This window comes from Scyliorhinus torazame, chromosome 1 (genome assembly GCF_047496885.1).
Source record: "Scyliorhinus torazame isolate Kashiwa2021f chromosome 1, sScyTor2.1, whole genome shotgun sequence".
Taxonomy (NCBI): Eukaryota; Metazoa; Chordata; class Chondrichthyes; order Carcharhiniformes; family Scyliorhinidae; genus Scyliorhinus; species Scyliorhinus torazame.
Genome location: NC_092707.1, coordinates 20,208,541 through 20,228,651, shown reverse-complemented (window position 1 = coordinate 20,228,651; position 20,111 = coordinate 20,208,541).

Sequence of the window (20,111 nt, the reverse complement as noted above, 5' to 3'; positions counted from 1 at the left end):
CTTTGCCTTCACGACCCAAAGCTCCCGCTCCTGGGTCTTTTGCTCCTCCTTTAGCCCTTCGATCGCCTGTAATATCGGGGCCAACAGCTCCTTCTTCAATTCCTTTTTGAGTTCTTCCACGCAGCGTTTCAAAAACACGTGTTGTTCAGGGCCCCATATTAAACTGCCACCTTCCGACGCCATCTTGGTTTTTGCTTGCCTTCCTTGCCGCTGCTCTAAAGGATCCACCGCAATCCGGCCATCTTCCTCTCCTTTTTTCATCCGCACCCAGGGGGGATTCCCTTCTGGTTCACCGCACAGTACTTTTAGCCGTTAAAATTGCCGTTGGGGCTCTTATTAAGAGCCCAAAAGTCCGTTCCACCGGGAGCTGCCGAAACGTGCGACTCAGCTGGTCATCGCCGCACCCGGAAGTCTCTCACATATAGTCTTTAAAGCGTGTAAGTCTCTTAATGGAATGTGTGCGGGTTGACATTGGCTATTTTTCCGGGTGATGTTCCATAAGACCAAAGGATATAGCAGAATTTTGGCCATTCAGCCCATTGCATCTTCTCTGCCATTTGATCATGGCTGCTATGTTTCTCCTCCCCATTCTCCTGCCTTTTCCCTTAACCTCTGATTCCCTTATTGATCAAGAACCTAACCTTCTTTGTCTTAAAAACACCCAGTGACAAATCAAAGTGGAGAATGTGGGCATCGATCCCACTACCACTCGCATGCCAAGCGTGCGGTCTACCACTTGAGCTAATCCCCCCAGGTTCCTTGTCCAGAGAGTGTCGTTCCCATGGCCCTCGTGGCCTTGTTGACTGTGGTGATGTGCATCAATGTAAATACATGTAAGCTAGCTAGGGAGCACCAGAAACATCACACACACACACACACACACACACACACACACACACACACACACACTCAACCAATAGATCAGTTAGATAGGACACGACCAATGGACATTCACGATACACACAGAAGTTACACAACCACAGGAGGGCATTACACCAACCCATATATAAAGGACACCACACACATGATCTGCCTCTTTCCAGTGGAGACAGTCAGTGAGTACAGACACAGGGTTGATTCAATATTACACCCACCACGTGGATTGCAGCAACTGGTTAGTCAGCCTGGGTAGCTATTGTAGGATTAGCAGTTGAGTCGAACCCGAGTAATAGAAGTGTAAATAGTTTAATAAACATGTTGACGTTATCTCCACGTCCGAACCTTCCTTTGTCAAGTGCACCACAAGGAAGCCGCTTAGGTTACACCGAGAACATAACAAATCAGACTGTTGTTGTCCTTTGTGGTTGGTGGGAACACATGGCCCTCGGGGATTGATGGTAGTTCTGCACTCGGTACAGTAGGTGCGATCCCTTCTCCCTGATCCCCGGGCTGCTGCGAAGGAGCAGCTTCGCTACATGTTCGGATATTCCTGCGGTTATGCCGATATATTTGCTCGTTCACTTCCATTGCGTTCGATCAAGGTGACGATTTGGGCCGACTCCTGCTGAGAGTGTTGAAGGTTTCTACCCTGGCTGGCCCCTCATGGTGACAAGTTTATCCTTCAAGGAGACTTGCAATTTCTTCCCGTGTCGTTTCTGCCTGCTACGTTGCCTGGCTGTACAGCTGGTTTGAGTTATTTCAATTCGTCCTTTGAGTTGCTGCCAACTATGGAATTGACGGCCATTATTCCCTCCTGGTCACTTTCCGTTGTCCCTGAAGTCTGTTTGTTCAGATCTCGCACAGCTTGGTTCATTGAAGACTACAGCTTATCGTGTGTGCTCACAGGGATATACTCAGCTCGAATCTGGCTTCAAATCTTCCAGTTCAGCTCCGGGTGTGAATGTTTCCTGCGTAGCTGCTTCATTTTCCTTTGGCTCATTGCACTGATGTGGTCAGCAGCCATCTTGTGGTTTATTTGAATAATGTCCCCCCTCTCTCTGGAGTCTTCGGCCTCCCTCTCTCTCTCTCTCTCTCCGGAGTCGTTTGCTGCCCTTTCTTTGTTGGCACACTCAGGGTTACCAGCTCAAGCTTTAGACTTGCTCCAGCTGAGACGATTGACCTATAATCTGGTCTTCCGTCTTGCCCTTGCGTTGGGCTCTCAGACTGATTTGCCCACTCAATGTGAGGACTGCGTCACCATGTAGCCTCAACCTCATTTTCCGGGGTTTCCTTTCTTGATTGCCGCATTGTGCCACTCTGGTCAGGTCTGTGAAGGTCTTTATGTTGCATGGCGCACCAGTGTCTATCTGACATTCCCTGTTCACTTGATACTCTCCCTCTGCGGCCATCACAGTAACATTCCATTTGTTTCCTATAGGCTTGGCGGAACCAAGCTGTTGTATCATGTCTGGTTCGTCATCAGACTCTTCTGTGGATATCTCTCCAGTGGACACCTATCGTGGTTCATAAGTTAATAAGTTAAAACCTTCTTTCCCCATGCTGGACACTCCTTATTTCCTGTGTGTGCTACCCTCCACAATATTTGTACTTCCCCTTTGTCTGTGATTGCTCCGTTATTTTGGCTTGGCCTGTCTCTCAGCATAACGTAGCTCCTGGTCTGCTCTGCCACAGAAATGCTCGAACTGACTTTTCACAACTTCCACATATCGATGCATATCTGTCGCTTTCTTGAGTGTTTCTCATCTTTCAGTAGACTTGCTCTCACCGAGGAGTCACTCACACCAAGACTAATCTATTTCTAATCAGATCATCCAAATGCACATAATTATGCCAGCTGCATTGCTGCAGTCATGTACTGACCTATAGCCTCAGTCTCTCCTTGATCTCTTGTGTTGATTACATAGCATTCAAAAGTAACATTCAATCGGGGTTCTTTTTTTAAAATTCAAAACATGACATTCAACATTTCTGCCATCTTTTTCCCCGGTTAGATTTAGGGTGGTATACACTTTGTAGCAGTCCCTCCCCAGCAGTGTTAGAAGTATGGCTACTCTTATCAGTTCAGGCTTGCTAATTAGTAAGCCTGTTGCAATATAGTTTTGCCATTGCAAGTGAAAAAATTGCCACGTATCGCATTTCAAATCTACTGGAACTGCAATTGGAAAATTTACAGCAGCCATTGTACGCATTCAGTATTTTTCTTGCAGCCATTGTCTACTTTAGTTTTGTGCTTGCTTTTCCTTTGTCCTTTTGCAGCAGCCATCTGCAGATTTGAACCTTTCTGTGTGCCTTCCTGAGCTGTGCCTTCTCTGCAGCCAGATCCAGGGTTCAAGCTCTAATTGTCTCCCCCCCCCCCCCCCCACTTCTGATCACCGTGTTTCACGTTTAAGGACAGCAGAACTTCATCAGTGCCATCTCAGTGAGAGGGTTTTGCTGAACTGATCTGAAGATGTCCGTTTACAGAGAGATGGTTTCATGGAAAGCTGGATGTGACATCCGACTGATTGCATTTCAAAAACCCAAATGATAGTATATGGGGTTGCACAGTGAGCCTGAGCCTGGGGGCCTTGGCCATGAGCCAATCTAACTAAAAACACCCTTGTTGTCATTCATTCCATGCGTTACCTTTCTGCTTGAGGCAGACAAGGCAGTCATTTTGTGCGGAACATCCACATGTGTAACATCACTAAATGAGAAAGGTGGACTGCGAGGACACAAAATGTCTGCCTTAGTTCTGATTTATGTTTCTGCTGCATATAACAGGAGCATTTGCAACTCTAACAAATGTCGTGTTGGGTGCTCTGCTACACAGACGAACCAACACGGTTGCGGAAGGTACAACTCAGTTTTGTTACTAACAATTATCAACATTTGTAAACTGGTTGCTGTGGTTCGTTCGTTACCCTCTAACCTGTGGACCCAGCCCTAACACTATCTTGGAGAGGCACTCAGCACATGGTGAATGTCTGAGTGGCTTACTGTGAGCTCTGTGCCCTGAGCTGTCTCCTGCTGGAATGAATCGGAAGTGTCGTGTTCCCCGTTTTATAGTGTGTCTGCTCTTGCTTCTGATTGGTTGTGATGTTGCGTGTGTATTGATTGGTCCGTTGATCTGTCCATCAGTGTGTATGTGTGTTTTCACCATGCTGTTTATCTGAATATCATGACATCCCCCCTTTTTTACAAGAATATATGCCTATGTGGAAATAAATAGAGATGAATACTGAGTGCAGCTGAATTTGTGTGTGTGCAATATCTACAACATGTACATGAGGCTAAACTATATACATAGGAAGGCGTCAGGTGCAACATAGCAACCAGGTTGTACCATCAACAAAACAAGTGTAAACATCAAGCATCAAAATGAACTGTAACGACAGTTTATAGTGTTCAATTCTGGTCGCCACACTACCAGAAGGATGTGGAGGCTTTAGAGAGGGTGCAGAAGAGATTTACCAGAATGTTGCCTGGTATGGAGGGCATAAGCTATGAGGAGCGGTTGAATAAACTCGGTTTGTTCTCACTGGAACGAAGGAGGTTGAGGGGCGACCTGATAGAGGTATACAAAATTATGAGGGGCATAGACAGAGTGGATAGTCAGAGGCTTTTCCCCAGGGTAGAGGGGTCAATTACTAGGGGGCATAGGTTTAAGGTGAGAGGGGCAAGGTTTAGAGTAGATGTACGAGGCAAGTTTTTTACGCAGAGGGTAGTGGGTACCTGGAACTCGCTACCGGAGGAGGTAGTGGAAGCAGGGACGATAGGGACATTTAAGGGGCATCTTGACAAATATATGAATAGGATGGGAATAGAAGGATACGGACCCAGGAAGTGTAGAAGATTGTAGTTTAGTCGGGCAGTATGGTCGGCACGGGCTTGGAGGGCCGAAGGGCCTGTTCCTGTGCTGTACATTTCTTTGTTCTTTGTTCTTTGTTGACAAAAGAGAAACTTATTAACATAGTGGCATAAAACTTTTAGTGAGTCCAATGTTCAAACAGGCTCATAAGTCCAGCCTAGTAGGTAGGTGACGAATTCGGGTTGACCGTTAGGGTGGCACACCATTCATCACCCGGATTGACACTGTTCACTGGCATCGGCTGGTGGGTCCTGCTTGGAGACATCCGGTTCCTGTCGATGACCGCAACGCGGAAGGCTTCCCGGTCGTCTGTATCGCCGGTCTGTATATCGTCCGGGTATGATTCGGTGTATGGAGGATGAATGGTCCGCACGTGCCTGCGAGGCTGTCGGAATTGGGGAGCGTTGGCAAGTTGAGCTGCTCAGCAGCAGGCAGCGTAGTGGCCCATCTTGCCACAGCGGAGGCATTGTCGGTTCTTTGCTGGACATTGCCGCTTTAAATGTGCGGATCCACAGTTGCCGCACATCGTGACGTCATGGCGTTCATTGCGCCATTGCGCATGCGCAGTTCGGTCCTACGTAGAGCGTGCCTGCGCGTCACGTCCCTCTGCGTCAACGTCTCTTTTGGCGCGTACAAGCGCGGGAGGCCGCGAAAAGCGCGCGAAATGGCCGCCCTTGTCCGGGCCTCGGGCCGGGAGGAACTCGATGGACTGGACCCGATCGGCCTCACAGGACCCCTGCCCTGCCGATTTGGCCGTGTAGGAACCTCTCCCGTGCCGATTCGGCCGCTTGGAATTGGGAGTAGTGGCTGGTCGCGTTTTCATGGAGGACGCAGGCTTCGATGGCGGTGGCTAGGGTGAGACTTTTTATCTTGAGGAGCTGCTGGCGTAGGGCACCCGAGGTGACCCCAAAAACTATCTGGTCCCGAATCATGGAATCGGAGGTGGCCTCGTAACCGCAGGACTGCGCAAGGATACGGAGGTGTGTAAGGAAAGATTGAAAAGGCTCATCCTTACCCTGCAGGCGCTGCTGGAAGAGATATCTCTCGAAACTCTCATTTACCTCGACGCTGAAGTGTTGCTCGAGTTTGAGAAGGACCATCTTGTACTTCGTCTTGTCCTCACCTTCCGCGAACACCAGGGAGTTGTAGATGTGGATGGCGTGTTGCCCTGCCGTGGAGAGGAGGAGGGCGATTTTCCTGGTGTCTGAAGCATTCTCCCTTTCTGTGGCTTCTAGTAAGAACTGGAAGCGCTGTTTGAACAACTTCCAGTTAACGCCGAGGTTTCCAGCGATTTGGAGCGGCTGCGGCGGGCTGATGGTGTCCATGGCGCAGGATGGCGGATTCCTGAGGATGCGTAGGTAGGTCTCACAGTTACTGGGTTCCAATCCTGGTACTATGTCGTGTTGGGTACTCTGCTACACAGACGAACCAACACGGTTGCGGAAGGTACAACTCAGTTTTATTACTAACAATTATTAACATTTGTAAACTGGTTGCTGTGGTTCGTTCATTACCAGCTAACCTGTGGACCCAGCCCTAACACTATCTTGGAGAGGCACTCAGCACATGGTGAATGTCTGAGTGGCTTGCTGTGAGCTCTGTGCCCTGAGCTGTCTCCTGCTGGAATGAATCGGAAGTGTCGTGTTCCCCGTTTTATAGTGCGTGTGCCCTTGCTTGTGATTGGCTGTGATGTTGTGTGTGTATCGATTGGTCCGTTGATCTGTCCATCAGTGTGTATGTGTGTTTGCACCATGCTGTTTATCTGAATATCATGACAACAAACTTAGTGATCTGGCTCTCTTTATAATAGCTGGGACTACATTGCGATTCATCAAGGTGGCATAAGAACATAAGAACTAGGAGCAGGAGTAGGCCATCTGGCCCCTCGAGCCTGCTCCGCCATTCAATGAGATCATGGCTGATCTTTTGTGGACTCAGCTCCACTTTCCGGTCTGAACACCATAACCCTTAATCCCTTTATTCTTCAAAAAACTATCTCTCTTTATCTTAAAAACATTTAATGAAGGAGCCTCTACTGCTTCACTGGGCAAGGAATTCCATAGATTCACAACCCTTTGGTGAAGAAGTTCCTCCTAAACTCAGTCCTAAATCTACTTCCCCTTATTTTGAGGCTATGCCCCCTCGTTCTGCTTTCACCCGCCAGTGGAAACAACCTGCCCGCATCTATCCTATCTATTCCCTTCATAACCTTATATGTTTCTATAAGATCCCCCCTCATCCTTCTAAATTCCAACGAGTACAGTCCCAGTCTACTCAACCTCTCCTCGTAATCCAACCCCTTCAGCTCTGGGATTAACCGAGTGAATCTCCTCTGCACACCCTCCAGTGCCAGTATGTCCTTTCTCAAGTAAGGAGACCAAAACTGAACACAATACTCCAGGTGTGGCCTCACTAACACCTTATACAATTGCAGCAGAACCTCCCTAGTCTTAAACTCCATCCCTCTAGCAATGAAGGACAAAATTCCATTTGCCTTCTTAATCACCTGTTGCACCTGAAAACCAACTTTTTGCGACTCATGCACTAGCACATCCAGGTCTCTCTGCACAGCAGCATGTTTTAATATTTTATCATTTAAATAGTAATCCCTTTTGCTGTTATTCCTACCAAAATGGATAACCTCACATTTGTCAACATTGTATTCCATCTGCCAGATCCTAGCCCATTCACTTAGCATATCCAAATCCCTCTGCAGACTTCCAGTATCCTCTGCACTTTTTGCTTTACCACTTATCTTAGTGTCGTCTGCAAACTTGGACACATTGCCCTTGGTCCCCAACTCCAAATCATCTATGTAAATTGTGAACAGTTGTGGGCCCAACACTGATCCCTGAGGGACACCACTAGCTACTGATTGCCAACCAGAGAAACACCCATTAATCCCCACTCTTTGCTTTCTATTAATTAACCAATCCTCTATCCATGCTACTACTTTACCCTTAATGCCATGCATCTTTATCTTATGCAACAACCTTTTGTGTGGCACCTTGTCAAAGGCTTTCTGGAAATCCAGATATACCACATCCATTGGCTCCCCGTTATCTACCGCACTGTTAATGTCCTCAAAAAATTCCACTAAATTAGTTAGGCACGACCTGCCCTTTATGAATCCATGCTGCGTCTGCCCAATGGGACAATTTCCATCCAGATGCCTCGCTATTTCTTCCTTGATGATAGATTCCAGCACGTTCCCTACTACCGAAGTTAAGCTAACTGGCCTATAATTACCCGCTTTCTGCCTACCTCCTTTTTAAACAGTGGTGTCACGTTTGCTAATTTCCAATCCGCCGGGACCACCCCAGAGTCTAGTGAATTTTGGTAAATTATCACTAGTGCATTTGCAATTTCCCTAGCCATCTCTTTTAGCACTCTGGGATGCATTCCATCAGGTCCAGGAGACTTGTCTACCTTTAGCCCCATTAGCTTGCCCATCACTACCTCCTTGGTGATAACAATCCTCTCAAGGTCCTCACCTGTCATAGCCTCATTTCCATCAGTCACTGGCATGTTATTTGTGTCTTCCACTGTGAAGACCGACCCAAAAAACCTGTTCAGTTCCTCAGCCATTTCCTCATCTCCCATTACTAAATCTCCCTTCTCATGCTCTAAAGGACCAATATTTTGTTTTATGTATTTGTAGAAACTTTTACTATCTGTTTTTATATTCTGAGCAAGTTTACTCTCCTAATCTATCTTACTCTTCTTTATAGCTTTTTTAGTAGCTTTCTGTTGCCCCCTAAAGATTTCCCAGTCCTCTAGTCTCCCACTGATCTTTGCTACTTTGTATGTTTTTTCCTTCAATTTGATACTCTCCCTTATTTCCTTAGATATCCACGGTCGATTTTCCCTCTTTTTTACCGCCCTTTCTTTTTGTTGGTATAAACCTTTGCTGAGCACTGTGAAAAATCACTTGGAAGGTTCTCCACTGTTTCTCAACTGTTTCACTATAAAGTCTTTGCTCCCAGTCTACCTTAGCTAGTTCTTCTCTCATCCCATTGTAATCTCCTTTGTTTAAGCACAAAACACTAGTGCTTGATTTTACCTTCTCACCCTCCATCTGTATTTTAAATTCCACCATATTGTGATCGCTCCTTCCGAGAGGATCCCTAACTATGAGATCCTGAATCAATCCTGTCTCATTACACAGGACCAGATGCCATGGGAGAGAGTGGGAAGAGGATGCGGTAAGAGTGGGTGGGTCATTGGGGAAGAGTGGGGGGTGGAGAGATTGGGGAAGAGTGGGGGGTGATTGGGCAAGAGTGGGGGGGAGATTGGGGAAGAGTAGGGGGAGATTGGGTAAGAGTGGGGGAAGAGATTGGGGAAGAGTGGGGCGGCAGATTGGGGAAGAGTGGGGGAGATTAGGGAAGAGTGGGGGGAGATTGGGGAAGATTGGGGGAGATTGGGGAAAAGTGGGGGGGGGGGGTGATTTGGGAAGAGTGGGGGGGGGAGATTTGGGAAGAGTGGGGGGAGATTGGGGAAGAGTGGGAGGGAGATTCGGAAGAATGGGGGAAGAGATTGGGGGGAGATTGGGGCAGACTGGGGGAGAGATTGTGGGGAAATTGGACAAGAGTAGGGGGGAGATTGTGGAAGAGTGGGGCGAAATTGAGGAGGAGTGGGGGGAGATTGGGGAAGAGTGGGGGGGCAGATTGGGGAAGAGTGGGGGAGATTAGGGAAGAGTGGGGGCAGATTGGGGAAGAGTGGGGGGAGATTGGGGAAGAGTGGGGGGAGATTGGGGAAGAGTGGAGGGGAGATTGGGGAACAGTTGGGGGGGAGATTGGGGAACAGTACGGGGGGAGATTGGCAAAAAAAGGGGACTTTGATGCGGAGGAACGCGATGTGCAGGCGCACACTACGGGGAGAGATTGGGGAAGAGTGGGAAGAGGATGCGGTAAGAGTGGGTGGGTCATTCGGGAAGAGTGGGGGGGGGAGAGATTGGGGAATTGTGGGAGTGAGATTGGGGAAGAGTGTGGGTGATTGGGCAAGAGTGGGGGGGAGATTGGGGAAGAGTGGGGGGACATTGGGTAAGAGTGGGGGAAGAGATTGGGGAAGAGTGGGGCGGCAGATTGGGGAAGAGTGGGGGAGATTAGGGAAGAGTGGGGGGAGATTGGGGAAGATTGGGGGAGATTGGGGAAAAGTGGGGGGTGGGAGATTTGGGAAGAGTGGGGGGGAGATTGGGGAAGAGTGGGAGGGAGATTCGGAAGAATGGGGGAAGAGATTGGGGGGAGATTGGGGCAGACTGAGGGAGAGATTGTGGGGAAATTGGAGAAGAGTAGGGGGGAGATTGTGGAAGAGTGGGGGGAAATTGAGGAGGAGTGGGGGGAGATTGGGGAAGAGTGGGGGGGCAGATTGGGGAAGAGTGGGGGAGATTAGGGAAGAGTGGGGGCGCATGTCTGCAAATTAAGATGGATCGCAATTGTTTGAAGTTGGTCGCATTTAATTGAACAAAATTTCATAAAAACGTGAGAACATAGCATTTTCCCTCACACGGCACAGCCATGAATGACATTTTTTTGGGTTTTTTGGCATTAGTAACACACACCTTTAGAAAGTCAGCGTGGGGGGGAGCGGCTAATATTACAAAAGTTCTGGTTATGTATTTAGTTAAAGAGTTAAACAAATCCTACAAAGTAGAGATTAAAGGATTGAGGCACAAGAGACAAACATCGCGGTGTTATAACGGTCTTAATGTCAAAAACCATTTAACCATTGATTGGTTTAGTCAATAAGGAAATAGAATCTACCAGTTTAATTACAGTTTCAGATTTAATCTATTTGTTTGCTCGCTATCCACTTCATACTCTCCTTGCCAATGTGCGACCGTCGACCGTCACTCAAAATAGAGATGATCACAGTCATTATCAGACCTGGGATCCGGCTGTGCCAGGTTTTAAAGCACCTCAGGGCACTCTGAGATTGCAAAAAGGAGCCACATAAATATAGATACATCTTTTGAAATTGTCCACAGTTTGTCTTGGTTATTACTAAGGGCAGCACGGTAGCATTGTGGATAGCACAATTGCTTCACAGCTCCAGGGTCCCAGGTTCGATTCCGGCTTGGGTCACTGTCTGTGCGGAGTCTGCACATTCTCCCCGTGTCTGCGTGGGTTTCCTCCGGGTGCTCCGGTTTCCTCCCACAGTCCAAAGATGTGCAGGTTAGGTGGATTGGCCATGATAAATTGCCCTTAGTGTCCAAAATTGCCCTTAGTGTTGGGTGGGGTTACTGGGTTATGGGGATAGGGTGGAGGTGTTGACCTTGGGTGGGATGCTCTTTCCAAGAGCCGGTGCAGACTCGATGGGCCGAATGGCCTCCTTCTGCACTGTAGATTCTATGATTTAACTAGGGCTCATCATCAACTAGCTGTAGTCCCAAAGGAGCGTAGGCTCCACCCTTTGATAGAGGGAGACAACTTTTGCAACTTTTGAGGTGGGCACCAGTCTGTAAGCTCAGGGCAAGAGGCCCACATGAATAACCGCAGCCTGTAAGGGGATTGGGACCTGTGTCGTTGACGTCATTCTGCAATATTCCACAGCCGACTGAGCTAACCAACACTGCCCCCCCCCCCCCCACTTAGCTAGTACTAATGTTATTAATTTTGTACATTTAAAAAGGAAATCATAAAATTCCTCAGTTCATGCTGGGAGTTGAAGCATCCTGCGGAGTCTGATGCAACTCATTGAGATTTGTCAGGCGATTCACCAGAACCGTCCAAATGGTTGGCACTTTCCCTCAGTAAACTGTCAAACAGCGCCACCTCCAGGACAAATCAGTATAAACTGAAGAAAGTGGAGCATGGCCACATGAGCAACATCAATGAATGGCAACATATTTCAAACGCAGAATCTTGGATTACATGCAATGAACAACGTAAATCTAACATTGCTGGATCAGGTTAATCTATCATCATAGAATCATAGAATTTACAGTGCAGAAGGAGGCCATTCAGCCCATCGAGTCTGCACCGGCTCTTGGAAAGAGCACCCTACCCAAGGTCAACACCTCCACCCTATCCCCATAACCCAGTAACCCCACCCAACACTAAGGGCAATTTTGGACACCAAGGGCAATTTATCACGGCCAATCCACCTAACCTGCACATCTTTGGACTGTGGGAGGAAACCGGAGCACCCGGAGGAAACCCATGCACACACGGGGAGGATGTGCAGACTCCGCACAGACAGTGACCCAAGCCGGAATCGAACCTGGGACCCTGGAGCTGTGAAGCAATTGTGCTATCCACAATGCTACTGTGCTGCGGGCTTCAAGCATGTTTATCTTGACAGAGAATGCAGAAAAGCTCAGTCGGTCTGGCAGAACCTGTACAGATGCTGCCAAACACTGAGTTTTTCCAACATTTTCTGTTTCTTGTTTCAGATTCCAGCATCCGCAATATTTTACTTATTTTAATGTTTAAATTGATGCCTGTTTTGCATTGTGCTGTTATCCTACATCGGACCATAGAATGTTACAGCACCAGATAAGGGCATTTGGCCCCCATTGTGCCACCTGCACAATTATCCTTTATGTATAAGTGTACAAACTGAAAACGAGAACCCCTGACTCTAATGAAAGGGTTGGTGAAGATATGGAATATGGCACAGTGGTTAGCTCTGTTGCTTCACAGCGCCAGGGTCCCAGGTTCGATTCCCAGCTTGGGTCACTGTCTGTGCGGAGTCTGCACGTTCTCCCCGTGTCTGCGTGGGTTTCCTCCGGGTGCTCCGGTTTCCTCCCACAAGTCCCAAAAGACGTGCTGTTGGGTGATTTGGACATTCTGAATTCTCCCTCTGTGTACCCGAACGGGCGCCGGAGTGTGGCGACTCGGGGTTTTTCACAGTAACTTCATTGCAGTGTTAATGTAAGCCTACTTGTGATAATAAAGATTATTATTATACATTTGAAAGTGCCAAATAGGAGCAGGAGTGAGTTAAATAGTCCCGTGAGCCTGCTTAACCTTTCAATCATCTCCATCAGCTCCACTTTCTCACCCTATTTCACTAAGTTCATTCCCTTAGAGTCTAAAAGACTCTCAATCCCAGTCTTGAGCATGTTCGACCATTGAGCACCCACAGCCTTCTGGGGCAGGGAGTTCCAAACATTCACAAACCCCTCGACAAGTGTCAAGCGGACTGTGTCCCCGTGTACTAGGCGGTCCAGCTCAGGGCAATAACCTCTCAGCAGCACAGTAGCATTGTGGATAACACAATTGCTTTACAGCTCCAGGGTCCCAGGTTCGATTCCCGGCTTGGGTCACTGTCTGTGCGGAGTCTGCACGTTCTCCCCGTGTCTGCGTGGGTTTCCTCCCACAGTCCAACGATGTGCAGGTTAGGTGGATTGGCCATGCTAAAACTGCCCTTAGTGTCAAAAATTGCCCTTAGTGTTGGGAGGGGTTACTGGGTTATGGGGATAGGGTGGAGGTGTGGACCTTGGGTAGGGTGCTCTTTCCAAGAGCCGGTACAGACTCGATGGGCCGAATGGGCTCTTCCTGCACTGTAAATTCTATGGTCTATGGATCAACTCTGCCCAAACCTCTCAGAATCTTACACATTTCAACGAGACCGCCGGTCGTTCTTCTAAACATTTCTCTTTGCAAAAACGGAGGCTCAGAAGATAAACGTCCTGTACTCCAGACTGAGCTCCAGCGTGTTCCCGTTGATCCAAGATGCCTCGAATTACGCGAAAGCAATGCCACTCCTTGAAGAACACTACGCTCAAAAGACGAACACGCTCTTCGCCAGGCATGTACTCGCCACCCGCTCACAACTACCTGGTGAGTCCATCGAAGACTTCTGGCGGGCCCTAATTCCACTCGTCCGGGACTGTGACTGTCAGGCCATTAAGGCCGCTGAACACGCTAATCTCCTCATGCGTGATGCTTTCGTGACGGGGATTGCGCCGGGCTGCATCCGAGAACGATTGCTGGAAGGGGCCACGCTCGAATTAGCGGAGACGAAAACCTTGGCGCTCTCCATGACGGTCGCATCCCGTAATGTACAGTCTTACCCCTCCTGCCACGCTGCCCAGCTTTCTACCCCTTCCTACCCCTCCTGGACCCTTCCGACGACCTCCTCGACTGGGGCCCTGCCTTCCCAATACGCCTGCGCCGCACGCCGATCCGCGCACCCCGGGGGTCCCCGCTGCTACTTCTGCGGTCAGCAGAAGCACCCCCGCCAATACTGCCTGGCCCGCACTGCAGTTTGTAAATCCTGCAGTAAGAAGGGCCACTTCGCGGCTCTGTGCCAAGCCCGTGCAGTCGCTGTGATCGTGCCCGCTATCGCCCCCCCCCCCCACGCCAAACGCACAATGGGAGCCCCCCATCTTCTCCTCCCGGGGCCATGTGCGACCAATGGGCGCCGCCATATTGTCCAGCTTCGGCCACGTGCGCCCCGTGGGCGCCGGCATCTTGTCCCGACCCTGCAATGTGCGCACCATGGGCGCCGCCATCTTGTTCCCCACAGGGTGCCCGGACATCCCAAGATCGGAACCGCACACGCTCGCCATCCGAAGCATTCGTCGACTACCCGCAGCTCGTTTCGATGACGCTGGACCAATCTCGATCGCACAACCTGGCCACCGCGTCGACGACGGTTAAAATCAACGGACACGTGACCTCGTGCCTGCTGGACTCTGGGAGCACCGAAAGCTTCGTACACCCAGATACGGTAAGGCGCTGCTCCCTCGCGGTCCACTCTGCCAATCAAAGGATCTCCCTAGCCTCCGGATCCCACTCCGTCCCGATCCGAGGCTTCTGTACAGTCACCCTCACGGTCCAGGGTGTAGATTTTAGTAACTTCCGCCTCTATGTCCTTCCTAATCTCTGCGCTGCACTCTTGTTGGGCCTGGACTTCCAGTGCAACCTCCAGAGCCTCACCCTCAAATTCGGCGGGCCCCTATCCCCCTTTACCGTTTGTGGCCTTGCGATCCCCCCTCCCTTTTTGCCAATCTAACTGCGGATTGCAAGCCCGTTGCCACTCGGAGCAGACGGTACAGCACCCAGGACAAGACCTTCACCAGGTCCGAAGTCCAGCGGCTGCCTAAGGAGGGTATTATCGAGGCCAGCAACAGGCCCTGGAGAGCCCAAGTGGTAGTGGTTAAAACTGGGGAGAAACACAGGATGGTCGTGGATTACAGCCAGACCATCAATCGGTACACGCAGCTCGACGCGTACCCCCTCCCACGCATATCTGATATGGTCAATCAGATTGCGCAGTGCCGGGTCTTCTCAACAATTGACCTGAAATCCGCCTACCACCAGCTCCCCACCCGGAAGTCGGACCGGCCATACACTGCCTTCGAGGCTGATGGTCGCCTCTATCACTTCCTTAGGGTCCCTTTCGGTGTCACAAATGGGGTCTCGGTCTTCCAAAGAGAGATGGACCGAATGGCCGACCTGTACGGTTTGCGGGCCACCTTTCTGTACTTAGATAATGTCACCATCTGCGGCCATGACCGGCAGGACCACGATGCCAACCTCGATAAATTCCTCCGCACTGCCACTCGTCTCAACCTGACCTATAACACAGAGAAGTGTGTGTTCAGCACGACCCAGTTAGCCATTCTCGGCTATGTAGTCCAAAACGGACTTCTCGGGCCTGACCCCGACCGCATGCGCCCCCTCATGGAGCTCCCCCTCCCCCACTGCCCCAAGGCCCTCAAACGCTGCCTGGGGTTCTTTTCCAACTACGCTCAGTGGGTCCCAAACTATGCAGACAAGGCCCGTCCACTCATTCAGTCCACCCAGTTCCCTCTCGCGGCCGAGGCACAACACGCTTTCGCCCGCATCAGAGCAGACATCGCCAAGGCCGGGATACACGCAGTGGACGAGTCACTGCTTTTCCAAGTAGAAAGCGACGCTTCAGACGTCGCCCTTGCCGCCTCTCTAAACCAGGCAGGCAGACCCGTGGCATTCTTTTCCCGCACCCTTCATGCCTCGGAAATGCGACATATCCATCGAAAAGGAGGCCCAAGCTATCGTTGAAGCTGTGCGGCATTGGAGGCATTACCTGGCCGGTAAGAGATTCACTCTCCTTACGGACCAACGGTCGGTAGCCATTATGTTCAATAACACACAGCGGGGCAAGATCAAAAATGATAAAATCTTGCAGTGGAGACTCGAGCTCTCCACCGAAAAGTACAAGATCTTGTATCGCCCCGGTGAACTCAACGAGCCCCCAGACGCCCTCTCCCGAGGTACATGTGCCAGCGCACAAGTAGACAAACTCCGGGCCCTACACGACAGCCTTTGTCACCCGGGGGTCACTCAATTGTACCATCTGGTCAAAGCTCGCAATCTGCCCTATTCCGACGAGGAAGTAAGGACAGTCACCAGGGACTGCCAGGTCTGTGCGGAGTGCAAGCCGCACTTCTACCGGCCGTAACACATACATCCTCAGTGTGGTCGATGAGTACTCCAGATTCCCCTTCGCCATCCCATGCCCCGATGTGACATCTGCCACCGTCATCAAGGCCCTCAACACCATCTTCGCTCTGTTCAGTTTCCCCGCCTACATCCACAGTGACAACGGATCCTCATTCATGAGCGATGAGCTGCGTCAGTTCCTGCTCAGCAGGGGTGTCGCCTCCAGCAGGGCGACCAGCTACAACCCCCGGGGAAACGGGCAAGTAGAACGGGAGAATGGGACGGTTTGGAGGGCCGTCCAGCTGGCCCTACGGTCCAGGAGCCTCCCAGCCTCTCGCTGGCAGGAGGTCCTCCCTGACACTCTACACTCCATCCGGTCACTATTGTGCACCGCCACTAATACCACACCCCATGAACGTGTTTTTACCTTCCCCAGGAAGTCCACATCCGGGGTGTCGCTCCTGACTTGGTTCGCTGCTCCAGGACCGGTCCTTCTCCGTAGGCACGTCCGAATCCACAAGGCGGACCCCTTGGTGGACAGGGTTCACCTGCTCCACGCCAACCCTCAATCTGCCTACGTTGAGTTCCCCGACGGCCGCCAAGGTACTGTCTCACTCAAGGACCTGGCACGGTTAGGTTCCACCCCAACACATTCCCTACCCAGGGACCCCCCCCCCCCTTCCACCGGGCCACCAACATTGACTCCACCAGACCAACCCCTCTCCCCCCCCCCTTCCCGCACTAGCGGACGAAGAGGACTTCGGCACGCTCCCAGAGTTCCCCGATTACTGGCCAGCATCAGCACCATCACCACCGCCATCTGTGCCACCTCCACCACCGCCAGCACCGACTTCGCCGCCACTGTTACGCCGCTCCCAACGAAGCACCAAAGCACCGGATCGGCTGAACCTTTGACGGACTCCGGGCCATCAACATGGACTTTTCTTTTTTTGTCGTCCTTGTTTTCCCCATTCTTAACACTGTACATAATTGCACTATCTGTATATAGTTTCACATCACCCCCGCCGGACTCATTTTTAACAGGGGGTGAATGTGGTGTCTGGTGGAGTGCATCAATGTAAATACATGTAGGCTAGCTAGATACGAGAGGGAGCACTAGAAGCATCACACACACACACTCAACCAATAGATCAGTTAGATAGGACAGGACCAATAGACATTCACGATACACAAGGAGGTGACACGACCACAGGGGAGCATTACACCAACCCATATATAAAGGACACTACACACATGATCTGCCTCTTTCCAGTGGAGACAGTCAGTGAGTACAGACACAGGGTTGATTCAATATTACACCCACCACGTGGATTGCAGCAACTGGTTAGTCAGTCTGGTTAGTAGGATTAGCAGTTGTGTCGAACCCGAGTAATAGAAGTGTAAATAGTTTAATAAACGTGTTGAAGTTATCTCCACGTCTGAACCTTCCTTTGTCAAGTGCACCACAAGGAAGCCGCTTATGTTATGCCTACAACATAACAAATCATGGTACCAGAGTGAACTGTTTCAATCCAGATAGCCATACCTCAGCGTACAGTGATAACCAGCAATACCCAGGCAAGATGTTCGAGATCCGGGTTCCGCAGCAGCTCCAGTGCCACGGCGATCTCCGCGAAAACTGGCGGGTATTCCGGCAAATGTTTGAATTCTTCCTGGTAGCAGCCGAACTAGAAGACGTGGCCGATGCTGAAAAGACAGAGCTTCTCCTCACCATCGCCGGTGCCAGAGCAGAAGAAATCTTGTAAAAATTCAAGTTCTCCAAAGGGCAAAACAGGAGCGACTTCCAGGCAGTCCTGGACAAATTCGGCAAATACTGTGAGGAAAACACACTCCAACCAGCAAGAAAAGGTAAGAGAAGCACCGGTACTCACCACGAGGCCGAGATCCCGGAGCAGAGAACAGTTTTGATCGGCGGCCATCTTTCTAAAGGGACTGCACTTGCGCAGTTGCACGAGAAGCGCACAGAACGGGAAGGTCCGTTTGCGCATGCGCAATCACGAAAACGGCCATCGGTAAAGGAACAGCGATCTGCGCAAGCGCAATCCCTTCCTGCGCGCTACGTCACATGCGTCATGACATCAGAGCCCCGGACCACGCCCATTTAAAGGGGAAACGTCCCAAATCAAAGAAAAAATATTTTAAAGCCGTAAAACAACCTTCCTTCACCTGGAATGACAGCCCAATGCCTCAAATTGAACCAGGGAATGAAATTAACCTCCGAAGAACCCTGCAACAAGCAGTTACCTATGCCCAAACCGATGATTCCGACCTTGAATACTTCGATACCGACCTCGCGAGCCCAATGCCAGCAACGAGGCAAACAGTGATGATATGGTCCTAGAAGACTACGACGTGGTCAAACCTTTCACCTTGGGGGGCTACCCCAGTACCAAATCTGAACCGCAACTAGATGTGTTGCACATTGGCGATCCCCGTATTGAATCCGACGCAGAATCGTTCTTCGGATTTGAGGATCTTCAGCCCGGCAGATATGACATCCCGACCCCTGAGTGCAGGATTATGCTGCGGCCTGAAACCAAGAGACAGAGAGCGGTACAAGTCCACAGAGAGCAGCCTGCTGCCACACAGAGCATGGTCCATGCACCGCTCAGGGTTCCCGACTCTACGAAAGAAGACACGCAAGACCCCACACCGCAGTCCTTGCATGAACAAGACGTGACTCCAGTGTCACAAGCCTCCGCAGCGAGCTCGTGGACAGCCTCCACGATAGAAGCAACGCAAGACTCTGACGTGCAGTCCTTGCAGGAACAAAACCATGAGGGTCTAGCAACCTCCTCTGACCAACTAGCGGCAGACGATGCAATTCTGCCATGCTCAAGTAAACAGCAAGAAGACTACGACAGTCTACCATGCTGCAGTGCACAGCAGGACGACCATGATGGTCTATCATGCTACAGTGAAGAACAAAGCGACGATGACAGTCCAAGCCCAAATGAAGGACAACAGCAAGACAATGACAGTCCACCCACATTGGTTGCACCACCAGATGAAGACTCTGACAATTTACCCAACCCAAGTGAACAACAAGCAGCTACTGAGGATCTACCCACGGTATGTGAGACAAGTGACGACGGCATCCCACTTCCCATGCAAGATGTGCAAAGTGACAGACCTCAGCTGGTGTACAGAGGCACTCGACGACTGCTGTGAGACCACTGGTGACTCCGGTGACACCACAATATTTCCACCCTCATTCGCTCAAACCTCTCCACAAGTCAATGCATTCCTGCATGTTCCAACTCCAGACGTGCAGCTTCAAGAAATCTCAGCTGACTCCAGGGAACCTGCTAAGACTCCGGACGGGGAGCATCAACAAACCAACACTGACTCAGTTAAAACAGACCAGACTCCAGATGGGGAGCAACCAAACGCCGACTGATTCACGTAAGCCAGACTTTACTCCAGACAGGGAGTGCCGCAACCTCAGTGATGGCACGCTCAGGGTGACAGCAGATGCCACAACGACAGGAGATGGATCATTTAACAATTACACTGGGTCAGTAATAACAAGCAGCAGCTACCGTCCAAGAGGAATACACCAATATTCACCACAGCTATATCCACACACTTTTTCCACACCAGCAGTGCAGCCAATGACAGCTCATGCTGGACAAACCCAGTATTCACGCATGCAGCAGCCAGCAGTCGATGCAGCATATTCTCAAACAGGCCAGCACTACGGATTGCCCACTAATGGAATCAAGACCGAAGGAGGACTACCGCAAGCACAATCTGCACTACAGACTGGATGCCTTAGTTACAGCCCAGGATTTGCTGCACCCCAGCCTGGCCTGACGGCATATTCCTATCAGATGCAAGGTTCTAGTTTCACACAATCACCAGGTATTTATGCGAGCAGCAATTCTGTTTCCAATTCGACAAGCTTCAACGGTTCTCAGCAGGATCACCCTTCCTGCACAGCATGTGGCCAGAACCAGTATGTA